The sequence below is a fragment of the Rattus norvegicus genome, chromosome 4 (genome assembly GCF_036323735.1).
Source record: "Rattus norvegicus strain BN/NHsdMcwi chromosome 4, GRCr8, whole genome shotgun sequence".
Classification (NCBI taxonomy): domain Eukaryota; kingdom Metazoa; phylum Chordata; class Mammalia; order Rodentia; family Muridae; genus Rattus; species Rattus norvegicus.
Genome location: NC_086022.1, coordinates 33,923,909 through 33,949,957, shown reverse-complemented (window position 1 = coordinate 33,949,957; position 26,049 = coordinate 33,923,909). Strand labels below are relative to the sequence as shown.

The 26,049-nt window shown below is 41.1% G+C and overlaps 1 protein-coding gene and 1 pseudogene across 2 annotated transcripts in view; both read right to left on the bottom strand.

The window, feature by feature from the left end:
• The window catches only part of Ppp1r9a (protein phosphatase 1, regulatory subunit 9A), a 321,979-nt gene extending 308,970 nt beyond the window's left edge, over positions 1-13,009 (bottom strand). Inside the window, exon 1 of one of the 2 annotated variants that reach the window (XM_039108474.2) lies at positions 12,831-13,009. The gene's annotated coding sequence lies outside the window, so the exon portion shown is untranslated. The remainder of the gene's footprint in view (positions 1-12,830) is intronic. The other variant, XM_063286778.1, reaches the window with a different exon arrangement.
• A 9,309-nt stretch (positions 13,010-22,318) lies between these two features.
• Positions 22,319-24,331, bottom strand: Ckap2-ps1 (cytoskeleton-associated protein 2, pseudogene 1; annotated as a pseudogene).
• Between the last annotated feature and the right edge of the window lie 1,718 nt (positions 24,332-26,049).

Below are 26,049 nucleotides of genomic sequence, written 5' to 3'. Positions count from 1 at the left end.
ACACACACACACACACACACACACCCCAATTAGATGTACTTAAATGAGGTCAGTTCCATAACACATTACATTCATGGTGCCAAAATTCTCTTCAAAACATTCTAAAATCAGTCCCTTTAATCCCAAACAATGGAGGCAAAGTTAGCTTGCAGAAGGAAGCACCCATGTTTGAAAGTGTTGTCAAATTGAGTGGCAGACAAAGTGATGAAGCAGAGAAAGATTTGCCAGAATAGGATATGCCCAACTCTCACGAGGAAAGAGAGGTGACTAAAGAGGAAACAGTGCAGAGGGAAAAAGAAAGAGGCAGTTTTACCAGCAAACTTTTACAGAGATATGCCGAAGAGAGAACAAGGGAGACACAAGTAGAGACAGAATAAACCAGAGAATGAGAAGGAGTCAGAAGATTATTGCCAAAGTTATTTTGAGGCCAAGAAGAGAAAACCGTCAAAGATCAGGAGAGAAGCCAGATTGAATCAGTCAGCTTAAGAGAGGAGATTGAGCCAAAATAGCTGAGTTGAACCAGTCAGCCAAAGCCCTGAAAGAGCTAGAAAGGGTGAGCTTATTCAACAGTAAGTCTTAGATGCTAGAAACATTTTAGGCCTAGATTACATTGTACAGAGGCTAGAAACTTCCAGGTCTAGACCTAGGTTAGCAGACTGAGCCAGTAATCCTCAGAGACAACAGTTGCATCAGGTGAATAAGAGTTACATTTCCAGTGTGTGTGTGTGTGTGTGTGTGTGTGTGTGTGTGTGTGTGTGTGTGTATTTGTTTCATATATGTATTAAATTAAGTTCCACGGTAGAGAAAGAACGTGGTATTTGTCTTTTTCCCTTCAATTTCCTATTCTCCTATTGCTTCTACTCTTCTTTTAGATCCTTTTTTCTCACTATATTTTCTTTTTTCTACCTTCATATATGGAATATATTATAAAATATGTTTCTTATATATATATTAGAAAAGGAACTTTTGGGTGTGTATCTTACACCTCCAATATCAATAATCATGTCAGAAGCAGGAAGATTGCATTTGAGTTCTAGGCCAGGTTAAGATACAATCTAAAACAAACAAACAAAAAAAAATTGAAGAAAAAAATACATGAAAAATATTTAGAATCTAGTGTAAGAGGGGGAAAGACATTTGTCTTTCTGCTTATGGCTCATTAGATTTTATGATCAGCAGTTACAGTCATTTTTCTACAAAGGACATAATTGCATTTTTTTTCAGATAAAAAAGGAAAAAACCTTTTTTCTCTGAAGAGGTTTCCCGCTTTCTTTTTCCATCATAATGTATATGTTGGTTATTGGGAATATTATAGCAATATACAAGGCTGTGCAAGTGTTTCTACAGTGTGCTGACTTAGAGTCCTATGTATATAAAAGGAGTGGTGTTGTGGTGGTGCAGGGGCCTGAAGTGACAAAAGAGAATGGGAAACAGTTTTGTAGACAGGTTGATCAATCCTCCCTCTCCCTCTCCCTCTCCTTCCCCATCCCCTCTTCCCCTCCTCCTCCCCCTCCCTCCGTGTGTGTGTGTGTGTGTGTGTGTGTGTGTGTGTGTGTACACGTGAACTGGTCAATACTCTCTGCTTGTGTGAATGTACCAACCAATCACATCTCTCCAGTTGTCCCTCACTCACCTTTCTCTTCTCATTCTGCTCACTACTGCCTAATAATTTAGAGCATTTAATCAGAATGTATGTAGCTGCATACGAAAGACAAAAGAGAAAAAGATACATAAAAACCTCAACCCTACAACACTTGGGGCTCTAACTTTTTGGATAATAATTTGCTAGAAGTCTGCAGACATAATAAACTGCTTCGTGGTAAAAGAGGCCTTGGGGGTCATGTGTTTTGGACTACAAATCCTGCTACATTTGAGGTGAATCATTGGCACTTATGGCTTTATTTATTTATATATTAGTTTGTTTGTTTGTTTATGTATCCTCTAGATGAATTTCCACAGAGGCTGTACTAGTCTGTAGTCCATCCCCTCCACCCAGAGCAGTGTGTGATAGTTCTATTTTGTTTACATCCTTGTCAGCATTTGTTGCTATTTGTTTTCTTTCATTTCTGTTGAAAAAAAAGTTTTCACAGTATCTTCTGATAATGTTTTTTCCTCTCCCAACTCCTTCCCAACTCCCCACCTGCCCAACTCCATGCCTTTTCTTTCTTTTTCACTCTTCAGAAAATAAACAAACAATGAAAACAAGCAAACCAGAATAAAAATGAAACAACACAAGAAACACACACATGCATGCACACACATGTTTGCACATACAAGTGCATGCACATATTCATGCATACACACATGCGTGCAGAGATACACAAACAAAAATAAAACCCATAAAAACACAAAATCAGAAACCACAATATATAAGCAAAAGATCACTAAGATAAATGACCAAAGTAATGTGAGACAAAAAGTGTACAAAAAATGGCACTGAACAAGTTTTGTTTTGGCTGTTCACTTTTGGGTATGAAGCCCACCCTTCAAGGTAGTTAATATACTCAGTGAGACTTCATTGGAGACAATGAATTTTTCCTTTGCTAGAGAATGTTGATTGAGGTTATCTTCTCGGTTATCTATGGGGCTCATGTCCATTTCCCCACCTTAGTGCTGGGATACCATCTGACTTGAACCTGTGCATTCTGCCACAGTCTCTGAATGCTCACATGGGCATCAGTCCTGTTGTGCATGTAATAGATTCTTTCCCAGTCCATCCCGTTCTTACAATCTTTCTGCATCCTCTTCCACATAGCTCCCTGAGCTCTGATGAGAGGAGTTTAATGAAAACATACCATTCATCCATTCATGACTGAGTGTCCCAAGGTCTCTCTCTCTCTCTCTCTCTCTCTCTCTCTCTCTCTCTCTATATATATATATATATATATATATATATATATATATATATATATATATACATACACACACACACACACACACACACACACACACACATTATTCAGTGTGGGTCTCTGAATTAGTTCTTACCTACCATAAGAGGACTGTTTTCTGATGATGGCTGCTTAAGACACTGATCTAGAGGTATTGTACACTGTCCTTAGGAGTCCTTTTATTTCTGTGTTCCTTTAACAGAACAATAGTATTTGGTTTTTCTCTTGGCCCATGGCCTAACTAATCTCAGGTTCTTGGCCACCAGAGCAGTGCCAGGAGTAAGGTACCTCTCATAAGTTTCACCTTAAATCCAGTCACAGAATAGTTGGTTACACCCACAACATGTGTGCCAGTTTTGTACCAGCATGTCATGCATGCAAGTTAGCATTGTAGATGGTAGAGTTTGTAGGTTGGCTAGTGTTTACCTTGCTCCTCTGAAAGTATTCATGCAAAGTATTTCCAAGTACCACTAATTCCAGTCATTATGGTGAAAGCTGTAGTTAGGTACAAGTTCAACTTCTTCATTTTCAGTGAGATATGTAAGTGTTATCTTCAGCAATAGGATCTCACCATCCATTTGTGGAGATCAACAATTAGTCTTCTTTACAATAACCTGGGATATTTGAGGATTTTCACAGGGCCCCTTTGGTCAATGACTCAACCAAATATAACTCATTCCTGGCACTTCTGACTTGGTTGAGATTGGTTCTCAATGTAGTTTTCATTTGTGTTTAGCAACAGGTAAGCATGGTGAATAATTTTTGTTGTTGTTGTTCAACATATTTGACGGTTATTTGCATCTCTTCTCTTGAAAGAGAAACCCCGATACTTGAAATTTCTGTTCAATTCATTTGACCATTTATTGATTGGTTGATTCGTCCTATGGTGTTATTACCACTCTATTTGGTGGTAAGAACCTGGGAGAGTAAAGCCTAAAATTGAGGCAGACTAAAGTCTCATGCACTAGCCAACTTTATTCAGAGGACCGGACAATTTATATCATGAGTGTGTTCTGAGGGTTGAGCAAGGTCATGAACAAAGTTTACATAAGTTTAGGCTTCTACAGTCCTAAGGATAAGGTAAAACATCATTCTGAATAATTTGGAAGATGATGAGTGATATACAATAAAAGCCACTCCTGTTATTACCTCTGGGAGGGGCAAGAAACATTCCAAGAAAAACCCGTGGGAGGAACAGAGATTGCAAGAATCTTGTCTTATTAGAGTTGTCTCAAAAGCTCTCAGTAATCTCCTCGTGTAGTTCAACTCACTCTGCTCAGGAAATGTTTCAGTCTCTGAGGTTCTAAAGATTAATCCCCTGTCATGTGTATAGCTGTCAAAGATGTTTCTCCCATTCCATAGTCTGTCTTAACTCTGCTAAAACTTTTACATTTCATACAACCCAATTTGTCAATTCTTAGAATTGTTTCCCGAGCTTCTGAAAAATCTTTGCATAAAGTCTTCAGCTCTTTCTATATCCTGAAGTGTTTTTCTTCAAGTAGTTTCAGACAATCAGGTCTCTCATTAAAGCTGTTAATCCATTTTGAATTGATTTTGGTACAAGGTAAGAGATAAAGGTCTAGTTTCATTCTGCTACTTGTGTTAGTTATGTGGGTTTCCCAGCATCATCAGTTCAAGAGGCTATCTTTTCACCCATCTGAGTCTTTGGACAAAATTTGGGTGCTGATACCTACCTGAGATTTTTTTCTGTCTTTTATTCCATTTGTTCATATGTTACTTTTATTCATTTTTTAACTATGCTGTTTACATTACTGGGTTTCCAGTATAATTTAAAGTCAGGTACTGTCATGTTATATGCTGATACCAGAGGCCACGTTGATGTCTATGATCTGTGCTTCTTCTATAGCCATGTTGATATCTGTGGTCTATGCTGCTCCTGTAGGCCACGCCAATGTCCATGATCTCTGTGCCACTGCCAGAGACCAGGTTGATATCTGTAGTTGTGATGGTTTGTATATGATTGGCACAGGGAGTGGCACTATTTGGAGGTGCAATCTTGTTGGAGTAAGGTACGTCACTCTGGGCATGGGCCTTCAAACTCTTGTTCTAGCTGCCTGGATGCTACCATGTTCCCGCCTTGATGATAATGGACTGAACCTCTGAACCTGTAAGCCAGCCCCAATTAAATGTTGTCTTTTATAAGACTTGCCTTGGTCATGGTGTCTGTTCACAGCAGTAAAACCCTAACTAAGACAGTGGTCCTCATTAACCATATTGATGTCCATGATCAATGTGCTGCTGGAGACTCAGTTGATATCGGTGATCTGAGCTGCCATCAGAGGCCACGTTGATGTCCACAATCCATGTTGCCCCTGAAGACCAGTGGACGTCTATGTTCTGTGCTGATGCCAACTACTATGGAAAGGAAAGCTTCTTTTCAATTATACTGATAATTGCATACTCATAACTAAGAATGAGAGATGTTAAAGTCTCCTGTGACACCCCCCCAAAAAAAATTCCAGACAGGAAGCTATCGAAGTTCTTAAAAATTGTGATAAACATTCTAAAGTGTAGCTCTTCCCAGTTGTCAGTTTCTGATGAAGGAGAGTGGGGAGGATTCAATTTTCTTTAAGTGCATAACTACTGAGAGTTTGACCATGCTGAATATATAGACAACACAAATTAGGTTTGGTGGGATTTTTGTTGTTGTTGTTCTTTTTGGGGGGGGGAGTGGGGAGCAATGTCAAAGGATAGGAGGGTGAGCCTGGGAGGAATAAGAAGTGAGTATGACTGGGGTGTATTGCATGATATTCCTAAATAATTAAAAATATTATATTGAGGAGGTGATAGTCAGGTCTTGTCATATCCCTGAAATGGGTCTTTCTGCTTAGGATTGCTTTGACTATTGGGTCCCTTTTTTATTTCTATGTATGTTAATATAGTTTTCTTTTAATTTTCTGTCTTGAATAAGCATGGTTAGGTTTGACTGTTAGCTTGACATGATTTGCTATCTTAGGGAAGCACATCTCTGGGTATGTCTGTGAGTGGGGAGACCCACAGTGATAGTAGGTAACATTCCTAGGAATAGGAACACAGGGTGTGCACGCTGCTGCACCCAGCTATTTATGTGAGTGCTGGGATCTGAAGGCAGACACTCTTTGTAAGCAAGGACCCAATGAAACCATTGAACTAGACTGTGGGTAGAAAGAAAGGTTTATGGGACTACCAAAGCCACCTGTCAGGGCAAGGAGAGAAGCAAACTGTCAGAAAAGCAAACAGATCTTATAGGAGAGTAGGGTAGGGTCTTTGAGCTAATACTGTTCAGATTGACTTGCAAATAGATACTCTTGTATCTTTAATTAATTGGTTAATCTTTAATTAATTAGTTAATCTTTGGGGGAGATTAAGGAAGGTATTGGTTTCTGGGTAAATGGAAAAACTACCTTTTGAGATTTCTGAAGAATGCTGAATTTAAGACTTCTACGACCCGACCCATTAAAAATCCTTCTGTTTACTTGGTTGGAGTCCTTCTGTTTAGGACCTTGTTACCAGCACAGCCATGGGGGTTGGGAGTTGGGGTACTTTGGACTTAACATTCCAGACTTTTGTTGATAATAATAAAGAGCAACAGGAGGCTTCTAGCTACTTCATGCTGATTGGGTGTTTGAAGAAGAGGGTAGCCTAGAATGTTTATCCAGAGTAGGAGGTCTGAGAAAATCCACTCAGAAACATCTGCTTTATTTGACATTGGGTTATCTCAGTAAGTTTCTCCTGACTGAAACTGAAGAGACAAGGAACAGTCATTATTATGAGAAGAATAGAGAGAGATCAGTGTGTTAAGAGGGTGTAAAAGCCAAGGCCACCAGAAAGGACCACAGTGAGAAACCTACCTTGGAAGACTGTAGTTTGTAAGGTAGTTTACATTTCTAATTCTCTCTTCTACTTGGACAGACTGGTTCAGATAGTTGCAAAATTGAGGAAGAGGCATGTGCTGCCCTTTTGCTGTTAGCAAGTCCAGGGCTTTCCAGTTTTGTATGACCCCTGGCACAGAGAAGATAAGTAGGCTTTGGAATAGTTTCAGGGCCAAGGTTAATTCCTGGATGGTATCTGCCATTTCCATGTACGTTTACTGAGATAGGATGGATTATAAACAGAAGATACAGTCCAGAAGCTTAGTGGATATTTATCTTGAGCATGCATTTGAAACTTCCAGAACTACTGTATGGTTCTGGTAGTTAAGAAGGAGGAAAGGAGGACCAAGGTCAGAGGAAAGACAGAGCCCATCCTCAGATATAGGTGGTAGATGAGAAAGTTTGAGTTTCAGCCTCCCTTTGACTGACAGGAGTATTTACCATCAAACAAGGGATCTAGAACCCTTTTGAGCTATGGCAGATGGATCCATATCATGGCTCCTTGAAGCTTAGCTGCCATTGCTGTGATGACCAACTCTGTAATTGTCAAGTATAGGCTGAGGGACTGTGGATGAGTGGATTTCAAATAATAAACCTGATGGTTTATTTTATTCAATGGTCAAATGGTTTGGATGATATACTAAAGGGGAAAATATGACCAGCATGTTCCCAGAGATGGTGTCTTAAGTGAGAGAATATATGTAGTCATGGATGGGGCTGGTTCCAAAGAACATAAACTTGCCAAAAGCAAAGGATGGCTGTGCAGTAACTCAAATGGGCTGAGGAAGGAGGCTTGGGGAATATCCCAAAAGGGTTAGAGGTGGGACTTAAGACTAAGGAGGGTGAACTTTGGAAGACACCTTTTATAGGGTTGTAGGCCAGCGTCTGCTCTGCCACAGAGTTTGGCTCTGCGTATCCCACACTGCTGCAGGGCCTGGGTCTGGGATGTAAGGAAGACCAGAGGCATCATTCTGGGAGTGGGAAAAGCAGAGTCTTGGGTGGGAAAGCCAGAGCTGGTTCAGGGGTCCCCAGTCCTGCGACAAGGCCAGAGTCTTGGGGTTCTCAGACTCTTGGACATCCATGCACTGCTGGGCGTCAAAGAAGAGTAGAAGATTGAGTGGCAGGCCTACGGGATGGGGACAACATCTAGTCCAGATCAGGGGGAAGAAAGGAGCTTTGGTTTTTCCCATTGGGGATCATTGTCTTTGGCTTGACAGAGGCAGGCTTGGTGGTGGTTGTGGCTAGGATCACAGAGAGGTCTTCTATGGGAGACTAAGCTGTGGTTCTGTAGGCAAAGGCCTTCTTCATGGTTCCCCACAGCAGGTCTTGGTGAAAAGAGAGAGTCTACAGTTCTAAACAGTTTGTTGTCAAGGTGGAAAATGGATGTGTAAAACTATACCCCACTTCTCAGGGTGGACCTGAGATTAAGAACCTTTTGCAGGGAGGAATGTCTGGGAAGGGAAGCCTATTAGCTAAGCCCTCCAGACCTCTAGGTACCTCATTAGCATAGAAAACCTTGTCTTGAGCCTACATGACCATTGGACATGTTTCTTCTATGTAAGAATCGTGGCATGTGTTCCAAGTCAGGAAGCTGGGAGTCGCTATGTCTCAGGTGTGTGCTCACCGAGTCTCTGGGTCTCGACATGTTCTACCTTACCAAACTTTCTGGCCTGGTTTTACATCCCACAACTTTTGACAGTTTTAGTGAACACATTAATCCTTTCTACCTTTCCTAAGGACATGGGATGGTAGGAAATGTGGAGATGCTATTTTGCTCCTACAGACCTTGCAACAAATTGGGTGGCATTAGAAATGAATGGTGGACCATTATCTGATTGTACGTATCTAGGAAGTCTAAAACTGCAAAATATCATCCATGAGGTGGGGACAGATTATTTCTGCTTCAGGCTCAGCCATAGGAGAGAAAACTTCTAGCCATCCCAAGAAAGTGGGTACCATAGTAAGAAGAGATTTATGGTTTTTGCTTAGAGGCATGTGTGTAAAATCTATCTGCCAGAAGGTTGAAGGGTTAGAGAATGAGGGAGTCATGAGGTCCCCTATTGTGGTGTTTTGGTACAGGTGGAGTGGTAGCCTAAACTAGGACAGATAGGCTATTGTGAAGAAAAGAAGTTAGAGGAAGCAGAAGAAAGGTTGAGACCCAATATGAAACAACTTGTGACTAGCTGTCAGGAAGGTCATCACTTGAGTGTTAGGGAAACAGTATCTGTCCTATAAGATCCAACATGCAGGACCCATAGTGACTGGCTTCCATATCCTGGAGAGTCTATTATTGAGAGCCAGAGTAGATATAATTTAAGTTTAGAGGAGCCAAGAGGAAGGCAAGTAGGACGTTTGCTGGCCTCTTCACTTGTCTTGTCAGTGAAAGCATTTTTTGAAACTATATTGTTACTATAGGCCTGGTGATCTCAAAAGTAATAACTGTCACCTTCTTGTCAAGATAAGAGGCTTCTAGTGGCTTTAGGATTGAGCTTAGAGGCCCTTTTTGGAGGGCTGATGCTGGTGCCCACAGACAAGTGTTAGTTATGAGATTTCTGAAAGAAAAACTAGTTTCACAATTTTGAGCCAAATTTGAAGCAAGCTTTAATTAAGTACTGGCCAGAAAAATGGCCTCTGGTCAGGTCCTCAACTGTTTTCCCAGTGAGTGGCAATAATACATGTGCTAGAGTGGCATTTTAAGAACAAAACTGTTTGACTACTGTATTTCCAATGTGGGTTTGTTATTTTCCAAGAACTATACCTCCCATAATTCCAGGAAGTTATCTGATTTTTGGGCAGGTAGGGCTCACAGGTTAACTCTTGCTCTTACACAAGATTGCCATTCCTTGACTGTGGTTATCAAAGCTATTTGGAAAGATAGGTGACAAAGGCAAAGGTAGGTCTTCTCATTTGTCCCCAAACTCCAAGGGTCATTCCCCATTTCTCTATAGAATACAGGATAAGGTTTGGTTGAGTTCTTGAAAGAGTCAGAGCAGAGGCCCATAAGAGTATATCTCAGAAGCGAGAGAAAGCAGGCAAGACAGGGTTAGTAGAATATAGAGTCTCAGTTAGAGGGTCCCTATCTGCCTCATAGAGGGGAAGAGCAAGAAGAGCAAAGTTGGGAAATGCAAGTTCTAAGGTACCCAGCAAGGTCAAGGAAGGAGAGAATTTCTTCTTTGGTGTATGGAGGTCTGAGGGATTTCAGGGCACCAAGTTTGTGTTAGGGGATAAGAGAAAGCTTAGATACTTGACTTAAAGTGGAACTTCAGAAGAAGAGACTCTGCACCCTTCCTTTCCTAGAAATTCTAGAAGTTGAGCAGTATATTGTTGTGATATCGAGAGTAAGGTACTGCACAGTAGAAGATCATCTACATATCAAACTAAGCATCTGGGAGAAAAGTCAAGAAAGGAGTTCTGTGGCCAGAGCCTGACTGAAGTGATAGGAACTATCTCAGAACCTCTGGGGAAGGACAGTCTGAGTAAACTGAGGTACTGTCCTGGTGTCACGGTCCTCCCAGGTAAATGCAGAGAGACCTTGTGAATCTGGGTATGAAGGAAAGGTAAAGAACATGTTCTTAAGGTCTAGATCAGTAAACTGATATGGAGAAGAAGGAATCTGAAAAAATAGAGTTACAAGGGTTAGCCATCACAGTATGTGTAGGAAGGACTACGTTGATAACAATCCCAAGGTCCTGAATCAGACAGGTAGAACCACCAGGCTCTAGGACAGACATGATAAGGATGTTATTGGGTAAGTGAATGGGCTTCAGAATACCTTATTAAGAAGGTGTTGTGGAGTTTGGATAGATTTAAGACTATCTTAGTTAGGGTTTTACTGCTGTGAACATATACCATGACCAAGGCAACTCTTAAAAGGACAACATTTAATTGGAGCTGGCTTACAGGTTCAGAGGTTCAGTTCAGTATCAACAAGCATGGGAGCATGGCAGTGTCCAGGCAGGCATGGTGCAGGCAGAGCTGAGAGTTTCTACATGTTTATCAGAAGGCTGCTAGAAGAATACTGTCTCCCAGGCAGCTAGGACAAGGGTAGTAAAGCCCACACCCTCAAGGCCACACCTACTCCAATAAGACCACACCTCACAACAGTATCACTCCTTGGGCCAAGCATACTTAAACCATTTCAAACACATGAGTCTATGGGGGCCATGTCTAACCATAGCATAATTTTGAAAGTACATTTAGTCCAACTTCCAAAGTACCCATAGTCTATAGCAGTATCAACAATGTCAAAAGTCTAAAGTTCAAAGTCTCTTCTGAGATCCATCCAATCACTTAGTTGTAATCCCTGGATCAAGATTAGAAACCAGTGGGGCAAATTCCAAACTCTGCATCTCCATGTCTGATGTCGAAGCAGTTTTCAGGTCTCCAACTCCTTTTTCATCTTTGTTGACAGCAACAAACTTCTTTTCTTGGGCTGTTGCCACTCCCTGTTAGCAGTATTCCTCATGAGATATCCTATAGCCTTGGAGTCTCCAAGGCAACTACAGTGTTATAGCTTCTTGTTTAAATATCTGGGATTCATACATAACCTTCTGGGCTCCTCCAAATGGCTGGCATCACTTCTCTAGCTCTGCCCTCTGTAGCACTCTAAACTCAGTTTGATCCATTCCTCTGCTGCTGTTGTTCTTGGTGATCATCCCATGATACTGGCATCTGCAATACGCTGGGGTCTTCCACTGGAACTAGGCTTCACCAATAAATAGTCTCTCCATAGGCTCTCTTCACGGTGTCAAGCCTCAAATCCTTTGCATGACCCCTTCAGTCCTGGACTGTTAACTCAGTCTGCACCTTCACCAATGGACTTCCATGGCCTCTCGCAGTACCAAGCTTCAGCTGTTCTTTATGTCCTCTTTATGCCTTTAAAACCAGTAGTCCCTGGATGACTTGTACATTACCAAGGACAGCTGCAGCGCAAGGTACAACTTTGGCTATCTCTGGAACACAGCTTCTTTGTGTTTTCTGAAAACATTTTCCAGAAGATTTCACCTCAGAGATGTTGGTCTCATCTTAATCACAGCTAATTTCTTAACTCCACCTGACCAGCCTCAATTGTCCCAGTAGTTCCTTCTATTTTTCACTCTAAAGCCAAAGCTACATGGCCAAAGCTGCCATGTTCTGCAGCTTGCTGGGGCTGGAAAATGCCCCTCCTTATTCTATGACCAGCTTTGTTTACTGACTCCCTCTCTGCCTAAGCTTGGCTTTCCTGGATCTTGCCCTGTAGATTGACCTTGATCTCAGAGATCTGCATGTCTCTGTCTCCTGCAATGCTGGGTTTAAATATGTATACCACCATGCCTGGCTTTAAGCTTTCTTCACCTACAGCCTGCTTTGTCCCAGGCTATCCTTTACCTCAGAGATCTGTTTGATGATGTCTCCTGGGATTAAAGGTGTGTACCATCAGGCCTAGATCTAAATTTAACTGGGTAGGTTCTTGCCCCCAAATCCCTTAATCGGTTATCTTGTAGAGCATAGAATTCAGCTCTATTTCATGTCCTGGTAGCCCTTTAATACTCGAACCATGTATGTTATACTTTTCCTTTCTAAACTTGCTATGCTTGTTTAAAGTGCTCTTAAAGAGACTTAATCAGAGAACAAAGTCTATGATGGGGCGTTCTGAGACTTCCTTTGTCAATGCAATTAATCTGAGTCTCTTTACCTTAGGCTCAGCCAGACTCTTCAGACAAGGGCAAAAAGTAACCACATTCTTCACGAAAATACCACAAAAATAGTCTCTAGGCTACATACTGAAATTCTTTCCCACTGAAATTTCTTGGGCCAGGTCAGCAAAGTTCAAATCACTCTGAGCAACAAAGTTTTCCATATTCCTAGTAGGATAACCCATTAAGCCCAACTTAAAGCATTCTACTCCTTTCAAAAGCCCCCAAATCCATATTCCTCCAAATAAAACCATGGTCAGGCCTATCACAGCAATACCCCTGGTACCAACTTCTGTCTTAGTTAGGGTTTTATTGCTGTGAACAGACACCATGAACAAGGCAACTTAAGAGTCCTTATAAGTAAGGACAACATTTAATTGGGGCTGGCTTACAAGTTCAGAGGTTCAGTCCATTATTATCAAGGTGGGAGCATGGCAGCATCCAGGAAGGCATGGCACAGGAGGTGCTGGGAGTTCTACATCTTCATCTAAATGCTGCTAGCAGAATATTGTTTACCAGACAGCTAGGACAAGAGTATTAAAGCCCATACCCTCAAGACCACACCTACTCCAAGGAGGCCACACCTCCCAACAGTGCCACTCTCTGGGCCAAGCATCCATCACAAAGGCCCTTTCTATGATTTAAATAGATAGGCCATTGAGAGCAGCATAGGTAAGGTCTTGGGGGTAGGATCTTAATGGAGAATAATAAGAAGCCACCAAAGCAGAAGAGGTATTCCATAATTTAGAGTCAATGAGAAAGTCTGGAAGAGGTTAGAGTAAAGCAGTATTGTCAGCTAACAGATAAAGAATCGCTTCTGAGAATGGAAGTGAGAAAAATCTGGAGAGAGAAAAATTTGGAAGGAGTTGAATGAAAAGAACCAGAATAGTAATTTATCTATGATATCCCTACCTGTGGTGGTTTGAATAGGAATGGCCCTCATATATTCATGTGTTTGAATGCTTGACCCATAGAGTAGCACCATTGGGAGATGTAGCCTTGTGAGGAAGTGTGCCACTCTAGGAAATGGGATTGTTTACCTCTTCTATGCTCAACCTATACCCAGTGTATCTCAAAGTCTCCTGCTGCTGCCTGTGGATCAAGATGTAGAACTCTCAGCTCCGCCTTCTGCACCATGTCTGCCTATACACTGCCATGCTTCTTTCCATGATGATAATGCACTAAACCCCTAACCCTGTAAGCTAGCCCCCAATTAAATGTTTTCCTTTATAAGAGTTGCCATGAGTACCATGTTTCTTCCCAACACTTAAACCCTAACAACAATGCACAAGATTGAGGTTGAAAAACTAGGTGTAATGAGGAAGGTATGTGTTCCTCTCTGTAGACTGATAAAGTGGTCCCAGAGGGAGCAGAGGAGAGGATTTGTAGTCCTAGGCTGGTGGGTACTGCCATTAGAGCCCATCACAAAGATCTAAGAAGGGTAGTTTTGCTGGAGTAATCAGGAAATATGGATTAAGTAGATCCCACATTTATTAAAAATGACAGGAACTTACCCACTACTGAGGAATCATCTCTTATTGCTAAGGTGTTCCGTGGCTGTTGGGAACTGAGGTCCCAGGCTAGCATTAGTTGCCTATATTAGCTTAAGCTGTCAGGTCAGGGTATCAGTCTTCAGCTACCAGGCCAAGGTCTGAAAGGTCCTTGGCAAGGCAGGGGGAAGATGTAGACCCACTGCCAATATCCCAATGTCTGCCTGTCATAGTCAATTATACTTCTTTGCCTAGTGACCTAGTGTTGCTGCACTTAAGACAAGCTCAATCTTCCATGGAGATGGCCTCAAGACTTCCGCCAGAAGCTGATATTTCTGTCTATCATGGGGCGCTAACTGGGAATGGTGTGGGCTTTTGAAACCTCAAAGCTCACCTTCAGTGACACATCTCCTCCAACAAAGCTGTGCTTCCTATTCCTTGCAAAACAGTTCCATCAATTGAGGACCAAGCATCCAAATATGTGGGACTTTTTCATGAACCATCACAACATGGACAGTAGTCTGTAGATCTCGTTCTTCTTTCTTTTCTCTATTCAGTTGTACCATTTGGGTAATGCTGCATTAATAGAAAGAGCTAGTGGTGTTCTTTCTCATTGTGTTTTATAAAACAATTTTTATGACAGATTGAACTAACCTCCCCCACAGGCTAACATGTTTTCATATGTGGCGCCCAGTTGGTGGAACTGCTTGAGAAGGATTAGGAGGTGTGGCCTTTTTGGAGGAGGTACGCTACTGAAAACCTCATTTAAAATGTTTTCTATTATAAATTGTCTTGGATATGGTGGGGTTTTTGTTTGTTTGCTTTTGTTTTATGACAATTGAAATGTAATTAAATCAGGTGCTAGTTATTTTTTTTAATGTTTTGCAGAATTTGGAAGAATATCCATCTGGCCCAGGGCTTTTCTTTGTAACAAGGCTCTTTATTATGGATTCAATCTTGCTGATCACTGTAGATCCATTTAAGTTTATATTCTCTGTATCTTATTTTAGTAAGTCATATGTATCTAAGAATTTATTCATGACCTCTCAATTTTCCAACTTTTTTCACCATTAATTTTCAACATTTCTCTGAGGGCCTGATGGATTTCATTGGTATTTGGTGTAAATTCCCCCCCACCTTCTTTCCAATTTCACTGTTTTAGTTCATTTCTCTCTTTCTTTTGGTTAGCTGAGCTAATGCTTTGTTAATCATGTTTGTTTTTCAAAGAATTTTTTTGTTTGCTACTGTGCCACTCTTGTATTCTCCAGTACATGAAGTCGTTTGTCCACAATCTATATTTCTTTGTATTGTAGAATAATAAATGATGAAGGACAATTTGAGTTCTTTCTCCTTTTATCTCTGAGCCTTTTTATTTCTCCTCTTGACCTAAGACTTCAAGCATAAGTCAAAGTGGAAAGAATGGATACCTTTCTCCATTTCCTGGTACACAGAGGTGCTTTGAGTGTTCGTCCACTCCCTATGATGTTGACTATGGTTCCTTTTATTCCTAGTGTCTTTAGTGCTTTCATCACGGCCAATTAACTTCATTAAGTTTGCAGTGAAATTTCTTATTTCACTCTATCTAATGCATCAATATATTTATTTGAGATATTCCTCATTTTGTCATGCAGTCACTCATAGAACTGTCTTTGCTTTATCTCAGATGTTCAGAGACATTTTCCTTTTAATTTGATTCTAGGATTTTTTTATTCTTTCACAAATCTATTCAATTCTTCTTTCCAACAGGTCTGCCTCCTTCTTCGTGTGTGTGTGTGTGTGTGTGTGTGTGTGTGTGTGTGTGTGTGTTGGTGGTGTTGGTGTTGGTGGTGTTTGTGTGTGTGTACATACCTATGGAATGAATGAGTGTGTGTGTGTTCACACTTTGGTTCAATTTTTTGTTTCTTCTTTCAAGCAATGCCTGTGGAGGTTCCAACAAATCCTTTTTTTACTTTCACTTGTGTGCGTTGTTGTCTTTGCTGCTGCTGCTGCTGCTGCCGCTGCTGTTTATAGAGGTGTGAGCCACTATGTTTAACTAGGATTCCTTTCATGAGTATAGGTGTGTGTTTACATGAGGAAGGGGAAAGTTCAGCAGCGTTAACTGTAAAAATCTTCAGGGAGGGGTAAGGTAACATGAGCTTCTCCAGAGCCCATGTCTTTGATAGGTTGAGTCTTGTACAGGTCGAACACAGGTCGTCCCATCTGCTATTTATCCATGGGTGCAATAGCCATGCCCAGAAGACAGTGTTTTATTGCGTTCATCGACACCTCCCAGCCCTTCTTCCACGGCGTTCCCTGAGCGTTGGAAAGAAAGATATAGTCTCATTCGGAGCTAAATACCAGTCATTTATTCTCCAAAAACTTGTTCTCTGACCTCTATAGCATAGCAGCTACTCAAAATATTAGACACAGAGATGGGTATGTATCTTGGTCATAGAAGAATATGAGTTCACACTTGAGGCCTTGGATTCAATTCCTGGTACCAAAGAATTTTAAAAAGCAAAATTTCCATATGATCTAGCAATTGTCTTTCCCCTACTCCCCCCAAAAGGAAACACGGTACTCATCTCATGTTCATGGAAGCATTACTCATAATGGTTAAAATATGAAAAACAGTCATACATTGAAAGAGGGAGAAATACATGTGCCACAAATGGGTAAACTCTCAGGGTACTCTGCTGAAAGAAATAAAGCAATCTCAGGAAGACAATGCATCTTTTTCCTTATGTGAAGGACATAGAATATTCACAATTTCTGACAGAGGAAACCGAATGAAAGTTTGTAGATGCAGGAGGAATACGGAGTGATTGTTTAAAGTCTATAGAAGATTAATTTTATAGGATGGAAAGATAGGTAATACCACTATAATATGTACTTGGTTAAATTTTTTTAGCAGTTTAACATGTTTAATTTTGAAAACCTACAAGTTTTAGGTTAAACATTAATTTTCCTTAAGAATTTTGGTCTCAATTCTTATTATGTCAGTTCTATTCTCAGGTAGCCATTGCCCTATGCTTCCAAGATGGCTGCCGAGACCGAACTTGGGGACTCTGGGCTTTCTCCAAGTTGTTCCATAATCTTGACTCTTTCTTTTTTCTGATCAACAGATAATAGGTTTATACACTGATTTGTTCAGTGTGGTATTTCATCACACATGCAGTGTGTACTAGCAAAAATCCAGGCAATTAATTTCCTTCTTTGTGTTTGGAATCTCTGAACCCCCCCCCCCCCCCACTTCTTCACAATATCTGTAACAAGAGCTACATTTCTACCTGGTACCCGGTACCTAGTTCCCTTCTAAGCATCTAGGAATCACTGATCTGCATCCAAATCAACTTGCTTTAGTGTCCACAGAAGTGAAAGTATGCAGTATTTGCCTCTGGGTTGTTGATTTATCTTACTAGCATCCTACAACTCTATCCATCTTGTAGCAAAGGACAGTTTTATTATTTGGTACAGTGGAATGATATCTAATTATGTATATATGCCATAGCTTCTCAACATTTGGTGATGGATACTGTTTTTGTCAGGGTTTTTATTCCTGCACAAACATCGTGGCCAAGAAGCAAGTTGGGGAGGAAAGGGTTTATTCAGCTTACACTTCCACATTGCTGTTTTATCACCAAAGGAAGTCAGGACTGGAACTCAGGCAGGTCAGGAAGCAGGAGCTGATGCAGAGGCCATGGGGGGATGTTACTTACTGGATTGCTCCCCTGGCTTGCTCAGCTTGCTTTCTTCTAGAACCCAAGACCACCAGCCCAGGGATAGCACCAGCCACAATGGGCTGGGTCCTGCCCCCTTGATCACTAATTGAGAAAATGCCTTACAGCTAGAACTCATGAAGTTATTTCCACAACTGAGGCTCCTTTTTCTGTGATAACTCCAGATATGACATACACAACTAGCCAGTATAGATACCTAGGTCTATTCCTAATCCTGGCTATGGTGACTAGATAATTTAAGACTGTATCCTGGCTATTGTAACATTAAGGGACAGATGGCTATTCCACATATACTTAAGCCATTTCCTCAGATTATATAACTACTAATAGGGCTACAGATCATATGGGTACTTGATTTCTAGATCTTTGAGAAACTTTAATGCTTTATATTCCCATCAACGTAATGAGAGTGTCCATTTCTTTATATCCTTGCCAGCACTATGTGTTTGTTTAAAAATATTTCTTTCTCTCTCTCTCTCTCTCTCTCTCTCTCTCTCTCTCTCTCTCTCTGTGTGTGTGTGTGTGTGTGTGTGTGTGTGTGTGTGTGTGTGTGTGTGTGTGTGTGTGTGTGTGTGTTCTGGGGCCTGTGGAAGACAGATATGTCCCCTGGGTCTGGAATTACAGTGGTCATGGACTGCCCAGCATGGGCAATTGGAATAACTTGGGTCATCTTCAAGAGTATTAGACATTCCTAGCTTCTTAGTCATCTCTCCAAGCACCTATTTTTTGTCTTCTCCATGATAGCCCTAGGTAATATCTCATTGTAGTTTTGAGTCATGTGATGGCCAATGACATTAACTATTTTAATGGACTTATTAGCAAGTTTTTGTTTCTTCTTTCAAGCAATGCCTGTGGAGGTCTGTTGTGTTTTTGAAATCCTTTTACTTACGTGTGTGTGATACTCTTGCTTTGAGTTCCTTATACATTCTGAACACCAGCACCTTATTAAAGGAATAGTTTGGAAATATTTTGTCTTATTCTGTGTGCTGTCTCTTTACTCTGTCCCTTGTTCCCTTCACTGTGATTTTTTTGTGTCTGATAACTTTACTAAATTCATTAGTTCCAACATTTTGTAAATTAGAATCCTTAGGCTTTTCCATAGTTAAAACTACATTATAGGTAGTTTCAGCTCTTCTTTTCTTGTCTTTACACTCCCACTTTCTCTTATTTTATTGCCATGACATTCCTGATTATATCCCGTGTCAGGTACTGTACCGTGAGACTCTGATCACATACGGCTCCATTCTGCTTGAGTACAAGCATTACTTCGATATCTAATATCTTTAGAATTTTGACCATGAAGGGAAATTGATTCTATTTTTTTTGTCTGAGTCACCTAAACTAATATAATACCCTCCAGATTGATCCATTTTTCTATGAACTTTGTTTTCTTTGTGGAAATCAACATAAAGTTCAATTGTAGATCAGAAGAAGATGAATGAATAGCTTTCTCAAAAAAAAAAAAAGACTACGTGAACTACAATTTGGAGGCAAAAAACATCATCACTAACTTAAACATTTCTACATTTTTTTTTCTACCTTTCAACAGAGGTTCCCAACCCATTTCTAGTCTTATTGGAGAGCTATGTACTTGCATCACCGAATTGGCTGAAAATAAATGCAAAACATTACCAAACTATACAATTAAAGGGCATAGTAGAACTCATAAGGAAGTCTCAGAGATACCCCAGTGGCAACAAAGGCATGTGTGTGTGTGTGTGTGTGTGTGTGTGTGTGTGTGTGTGTGTGTGTGATTTGAAGTTCTTCCATCATTTCTGTCTTAGTCTAAGTATGTGAGTTAGGTGAGCATTAGCCTTCCTAATGCTGTGACTTTTAAATACAGCCCCTCATGCTGTAGTGACCCCAAGCCATCATGTTATTTCATAATTGTAACTTTGCTATTGTTATGAATAGTAGTGTACATATCTTTGTTTTCCTATGATCTTAGGCAACCCTGTGAAAAGGGCGTTTGATTCCCAAAGCAGTCGTGAGCCAAAGAGAGCAGCTGGTACCCCTGAAACCCCCTTTTGTCAATAGGGGCTTCTCATCAGGAAAGTGATTGCCATGGCTCTCACCTCTTTGGTAATGCTTCTGAATGGTGCAAAGCAAGGTGAAACACTTCTGATGACACCTCTGGGATACGTGCCATTGAAACTCTTGCCAAACACTTAGAACTGTGGTGCAGTGCACAGGGCCTCGTCCCCCACGGCATCTAGAGAGCCATTTGTTGGATGTTTCTCCAATGAAGGACATCCTGCCAGTCTTCGTGCCAGAGCCACCACCTCTCTTTTGATCAATCAAGGTGAAGGCCCACTTGAACTTCAGAGTAGTGGTGTCAGACATGACAAACACCTTGGCTGTAGCGCCGTGGATGCATTTTTGTGGCTCTTTTGCTCCACTAAATCACTAAAAGGTTAGGAGAATTCTAGACCTGAAGCTGAAACTTGCTATAAGCATCGTTCTTAAGGCCATCAGCAGCTAAGCCACATTTCTTCCTGGCCTTGCTTAGCTAATGGAGAGGAAGCGTCATCAGTAACTAACAGAGTGGGCCTGTATTCACTGAAGGGTCATGAGAAGCAAACTGCCAGAAAGGGCAGCGGGCAAGCTTCTGACTGATCTGTGGGAGACTACAAAGAATGCACTGGGGTATGTAATGACTCACTGATTGTTGTTTCTGACTTTCCTCTTGTGGTGGCAACCTCTTCTTCCATTTTTCTCCCTGTAGATGGTTAGCCCTATGAATCACGTGACTTGTTTTCCATTCCATTATTGTAATATATTATGTTTATTAACACACACGTCAGCTATCTTTGCATTCCTTGCATTATTTACTTGGTTACGGTGTACGGTCATCTTATATGATGTAAGTTTTGATTTGCTGGTCTGGAATGCATTTATCAGCCTCCCAAATACAGCATACTGGGACAATCAGCATGTGCCTCCACCCTTAATAAAATGTAGCGGTTGTTTGAGAATTCTTCCATATGTATTCATTGGAGATACTGGCCTATAATTTGACCTTTCTGCTTGTCTGTCTGCCTGTCTGTCTGCCTGCCTCTTCCCCTTTCTGTCTCCTTCTGTCCCTGCACTTTTACTTCATGTGATCCTTTTTGTTATGTGTTTGGCTGGTTTTGTATGCATGAAGCATACCACAGAGTCGTAAATGCATCCGTCCAGCCTATATCTTTTAAGTTAGGAGCTAATCCATTTGTAGTCAAGGCTACCACTGTGAAGTGAAGGCTTTCTCTTGCACTAATTTCCTTCTGGTTCTTTTGTGCTCCTTCGTTGGTGGTCGCCTTGCCTCTACCTCCCAAGTGGTCAGCTTTGCAGTCACACATCACCACACTAAAGCCTTTCTTCTTCCCCTCAGAAGGTCAGCTTTCTTTAGCTTTGTTGGATGGAATATTCATGTTGTCCCCTCCTCCCCCACTCCTAGTTTACCCTCTTTTCTGCCAGTCTATAAGACTAGATGCTCTTCTCTCCGTGTTTTCAGAACCTCCCTTGCTTGTTATTTTTGATGGTTTAACTGTAATATAGTAGGCCTTCAGTGGGAGCTTTTCTGATTACATGTGCGTGTGTGTGTGTGCGTGTGTGTGTGTGTGTGTGTGTGTGTGTGTGTCTGTGTTGAGCCTCCATCACCTGATCGTTTACATTTTCTCATGACGTGAAACATTGATGTTTCTTCAAACAATTTTTTTTTCTACGCTGTTCATCCCTTTTCTTCCCGGGAAGCTCGCATCGGAATGTTTGTTCACGCAGTGTCCCCCAGACGTGAAAACACTCTGCCCTTTGGTCACCAACTTCTGCAGATATTCACCTTCAGCACAGGCCCCACTCACATCCCTACTCACCGCAGCAGACACACTGCCTGCTCCTGCATTAATATTCACATCAGACGTATTTATTGAGGATTTCCCTTCAGATCATCAAATTTCACATTTTACTGTGATTTTTGTCATTAATAGATTGGATCTGGACCATTGGAACATCTTCCTTATTCTCAGTTTCTTTTTATTTATTATGTGTTGTGAGACAGCCTCTTGCTGCATAAGCCCCGCTGGCCTGGAGCTCAGTACTTAACACACACTGGCAGGAAGTCACCGCCTTCTTACCTGGGTCCCTTGAGCACTATTGGCTTTGGTCTATGTTCACTGAGACTGACATAGTTGCAACAAATCTACTATATTTTAGTTTATGACATCACAATAAAATACCTTAAAGTGGAGAATTTTTAAACAACTCTTTTTCCCTCATGTGTCTGAAAGCCGGGAGAGGTCCCAATCCAGAGACCTGTGGATACAGTGTTTGGTGTAGGCTTGCTCTCCGTCATTCATGGAGCTTTGGGTACATGCTCATGTAGCTCAGGACAGAAAGTCATCTCATGACCTAGTCCTGTTTCATTCTTTTTTTTTCATATTTATACACACATATTTATATTATAAACATATTAGGAACAAAGTCAATGTAAAAATATAAATTTATATAGGCTATGTTTTCTGATTACGCTTCTTTACTGAAAGTAGTAAGTAAAGTGAAACAGCTAACATATTTTTAAAACACAATAAACAGGCTAATGACGTTCACCGGTACCATACTCAGGCATGCAGACAGCATCAGACCTATTGTAAAGTTGTACACAACACAACCATAACTGCTGAGGCCTCGGGAGTGCTATTCCTCTTCTGCTACCTCGGTCTCACAGAACAGAGGGCACAGGGCTGCATTAGGGCGGCAAACAAAAGCGTCCCCTCCCAACTCCGACAACTTCCCTCTTCCAGGGAAGACACGGAAGGGTCATGGTCTTTTAACATGTCTGGCAGTCGTAAAGTCTTCTCTTGAATGTGGTGCGAACGTCTCACAGGTGTCAGAAGCTTTAGCTCTTTAAATGTGGAATTTTCATCATGTTGTGTCTTTTTCATACTTTGCAATCGAGGTGTAGAAGATACATTATATCGAATCAGGCAACCTGCTTCAGTTTTTGAGTCCCAGGTTGTTAGATCATTGGTTGGATCTTCTGTTTTGTTGTCCTGATTATCTTCATAAACCTCAACTTTTCTATGATGTTCATTCTCCTCTTCTGGTTTTCCTGACCCAAGATTAGTTTCAACATTTACTTCTTGGATATGTTCCTTGGTTGCATGAGCCTCCTCAATATTTTCTCCCAAATTGGCTTTTTCTTGATTCTTCGTCGTTAGAATATCTATGATTATATGTCGCATCCCTTCAATAGGCTGAGCCCCTGCCAAAATGGCCTCGTAGATTGAAATAATATTTTCAATAGGACTTGTGATTGGTTCAGTCAGTACGTACAAGACATATCCAATATTTAACAAGCTTCTTGGCATCTGGAATATTATGAATCAGGTCATTCAATGTAGCTAAAAATTTCTTCTTTTGGGCATCCCTTATTAAGGAGGTTCAGGCATTCAGAAATTGTTTTATTTACTTTTTCAGTAAATAATCTGTGCTCATCTTCTTCTGCCGTGGTAGTCCAAAAGGACCCAACTGCGTTTTCGTTTTGTCTCTTTGGTTCAGCCTGGGTGACCTCTGAATGAGGAGGCCTTTTTAGCCCCTTCCCTTTGTCATCTGAATTTTCCTGTCTGCTGTGGTATCTTTGGGCTGAGCTGATCTAAGAACAGCCGCTCCTGCGATCGTGGATCTGCGCTGGTCAGGATCTTTGGACTTTCCTGTCAGCCTGGCACTAGATGAATTAGTCCTGGCTACATCTTTACATGCTACACTTCTTGGTGGGGCCTTGCCTCTCTTTGTGTCCTGAGAACTGGTTTTGACAACAGACAGGACCGGCTCTGGTCGATGCGACTCCTTTTCAAGCGACTCTTTTCTGACTGTACCGTTGGTAAGGGTCCCGCCCTGTTTTTTGCAGCGCCCAGGGTCCCGCTGAGGCCGGGTTTCACAGCGCCCTGGGTACTACTGTGGAGACTTCCGATAGGTGGTTGCACAAGAGTGTTCTTGGACGAGGCGCTCACAGAGTTAGTGTCTGAGGACTTGGTGGCAGCAGCTGTGTTTGAGGCTCTGACACTGACCGCCTTCCCAGGCCCACAGTGAGCCTTCGCGGCTTTAGACACAGTAGTGGGGAGTTTCTTGGTTGCTGCGAGACTCTTTGACACTGGGTAGCTTTCTGAATGAATTGATCTCAGACTGAACAATCTGGCCGTGATAATAGCCAAGCACTCGTTTTCTAGACTTGTTAGTGTCTTGCTTCGGCTTCTCTGCCATCATTTGCGTCCTTGCCCTGTCTTTATGGTGACATGCCTGGTCTAACGTCACAGGCTGACCTGGGAAATCAGCTCCGGTTGATAACAACCGCACAGCTTGCACATCGCCCTTCGAGTTGTGCATTTCTGAGCTGGCTGCTTCTTCAGCTTTTAATGGAATGCAGTTTTTTTTTTCAACTATACTTCCAATATTTTCTTTATCAGCCACTTCTGTTTTGAGTTTCACAACTTTTTTCCCTTCTTGGACCTGATCCTCAGATGTCATCATTTTCTGATCTCTGGATATCTGATTCTCTTGTTTGTATGGAAACATTGTTTTTCGTATTAACAGATATTCCTTGAGTTTTTGTTTTCTTTGTTTTCTGAAGGCCGGCTGGGTCCCGTCCCGAGGCACCAGCAAGGTACTCCTCGTAGACCGGCCTAGGGAGCGTTTCCTGGATTCTGCCATCTCCTAATGCCCAGCTGTTTCATTCTTTTTTTTTAAATTTATTTATTTATTTTTTTCAGCTGTTTCATTCTTATTTGTAACTTTTTGAGATATCGAGGGTAGAAACTAGGGCCTTGCACATTCCAGGCAAGCACTCTATATCCCAGGCCTACAATGCTTTTTAAAATTATTGCATTTGGGATTAAATTTATACATGAATTTTAGAGGTAGATGACAGTCTCACCATTATATGCCATCTTCTCATTAAACAAAGTTTTAAACTTTGTTCCATTCATTTTATACAGCGTCTCAATTATCTGTCCTTGATATAGATAGATAGACAGACAGACAGGTAGATAGATATGGATATAGATATAGATGATGTAGATATATAGATGATAAATAGATATATAGATGATATATATATAGATAGAGAGATATGGATATGGTTATAGATGAGATATAGATATACAGCTAGATACCTATATAGATATATAGATTTATAGATGTATAGACATGTAGATATGTAGATTTAAAATTGTAGGTGATAGATTATAAATTGTAAATATATAGTTATCATCTGGTAAAATGGCTCAAAGGATAAAGGTGTATGCTACTAAGTTGGCTGACTGAGTTTGCATCCTAGGGCCAACATACTGGAAAGAACCGACTCCTAGAAGGTTTCTCTGTCCTGCCCATACACACTGTGGCATGTGAACATACACATGCACACACCTGACATGTACACATGCATGCACATACACACACATACACACACAAACATGACATTAAAACCATCTCATTTTATGTCTTTTAACTTTTTAACATAACTTTTTTTTGAATAATTTTTCCATGCTTTAAAACTACATGTATGACTCTCTTGCCTTTCATGGTATGACCATCATAAGACATCATTTCTCTATTTGTTACATATTCTAGAAGAATAATTGCTGACTTAATCTATTACACCTTTGGCATTTTATTTCTATTTCCTCTGTGGGGGCTTCATGCTTTTCTGTATTCCTAGTCTTGTATCTTCTTGTAGCCCATTTCATCCTGAGTTACTTCTTTTGGTGTACCTTGTAGTCTAGATGTGCTGACAAGGATCTTTGTCTCCAAAAATTCGTTTTCACTTTCATTTTGAATATTCTTTTTTCATGTATAAAATTTTAAATCATTCCTCCTTTTGGGTTATTTTAAGAAGATTTTTTATTGTGAGTACACACATGGGCATGCGTACGTGTGTGTGAGTTTATGTGTACCACATACACACAGAAGCCCTAAGAGGACATCAGGTCGCTTGCATTTAGAGTTAGGTAATTGTGAGCTGCCTTCTATGGGTGTGGGAACTCTTCAGGTCTTTAGTAGTCTGAGCCCCATTCCAAGCCACCAGTGTGTACTTTGAAAAGGTAGTTGTCAGTTTTGGGGTTACACCTTGAATGTAATGAATAATTCCTTTTTTCTATGTTCTTTTGTAAAAGTGTCTCGGCTTTCGTTTTAGACAGTTTGACTATCCTGGGCTTATTGTGTTCTTCTCTCCTTGTTTCTTGGAGCTGCTTGAGATCCTAGAATCTGCAGCTGTATGCCTTCCATCTGTTCATGAAATTTCTGCACATGAGACCTCAGGGAGAGTTTCTGTCAGGCTCCTGTCCCTTTCTTATCCGCCTAGGTCCCTGCACTAACTGTGTTGGTCCTTCATGTTTACTGACCCCCTCTTTCTCTATATTCCTGTCTTCTGC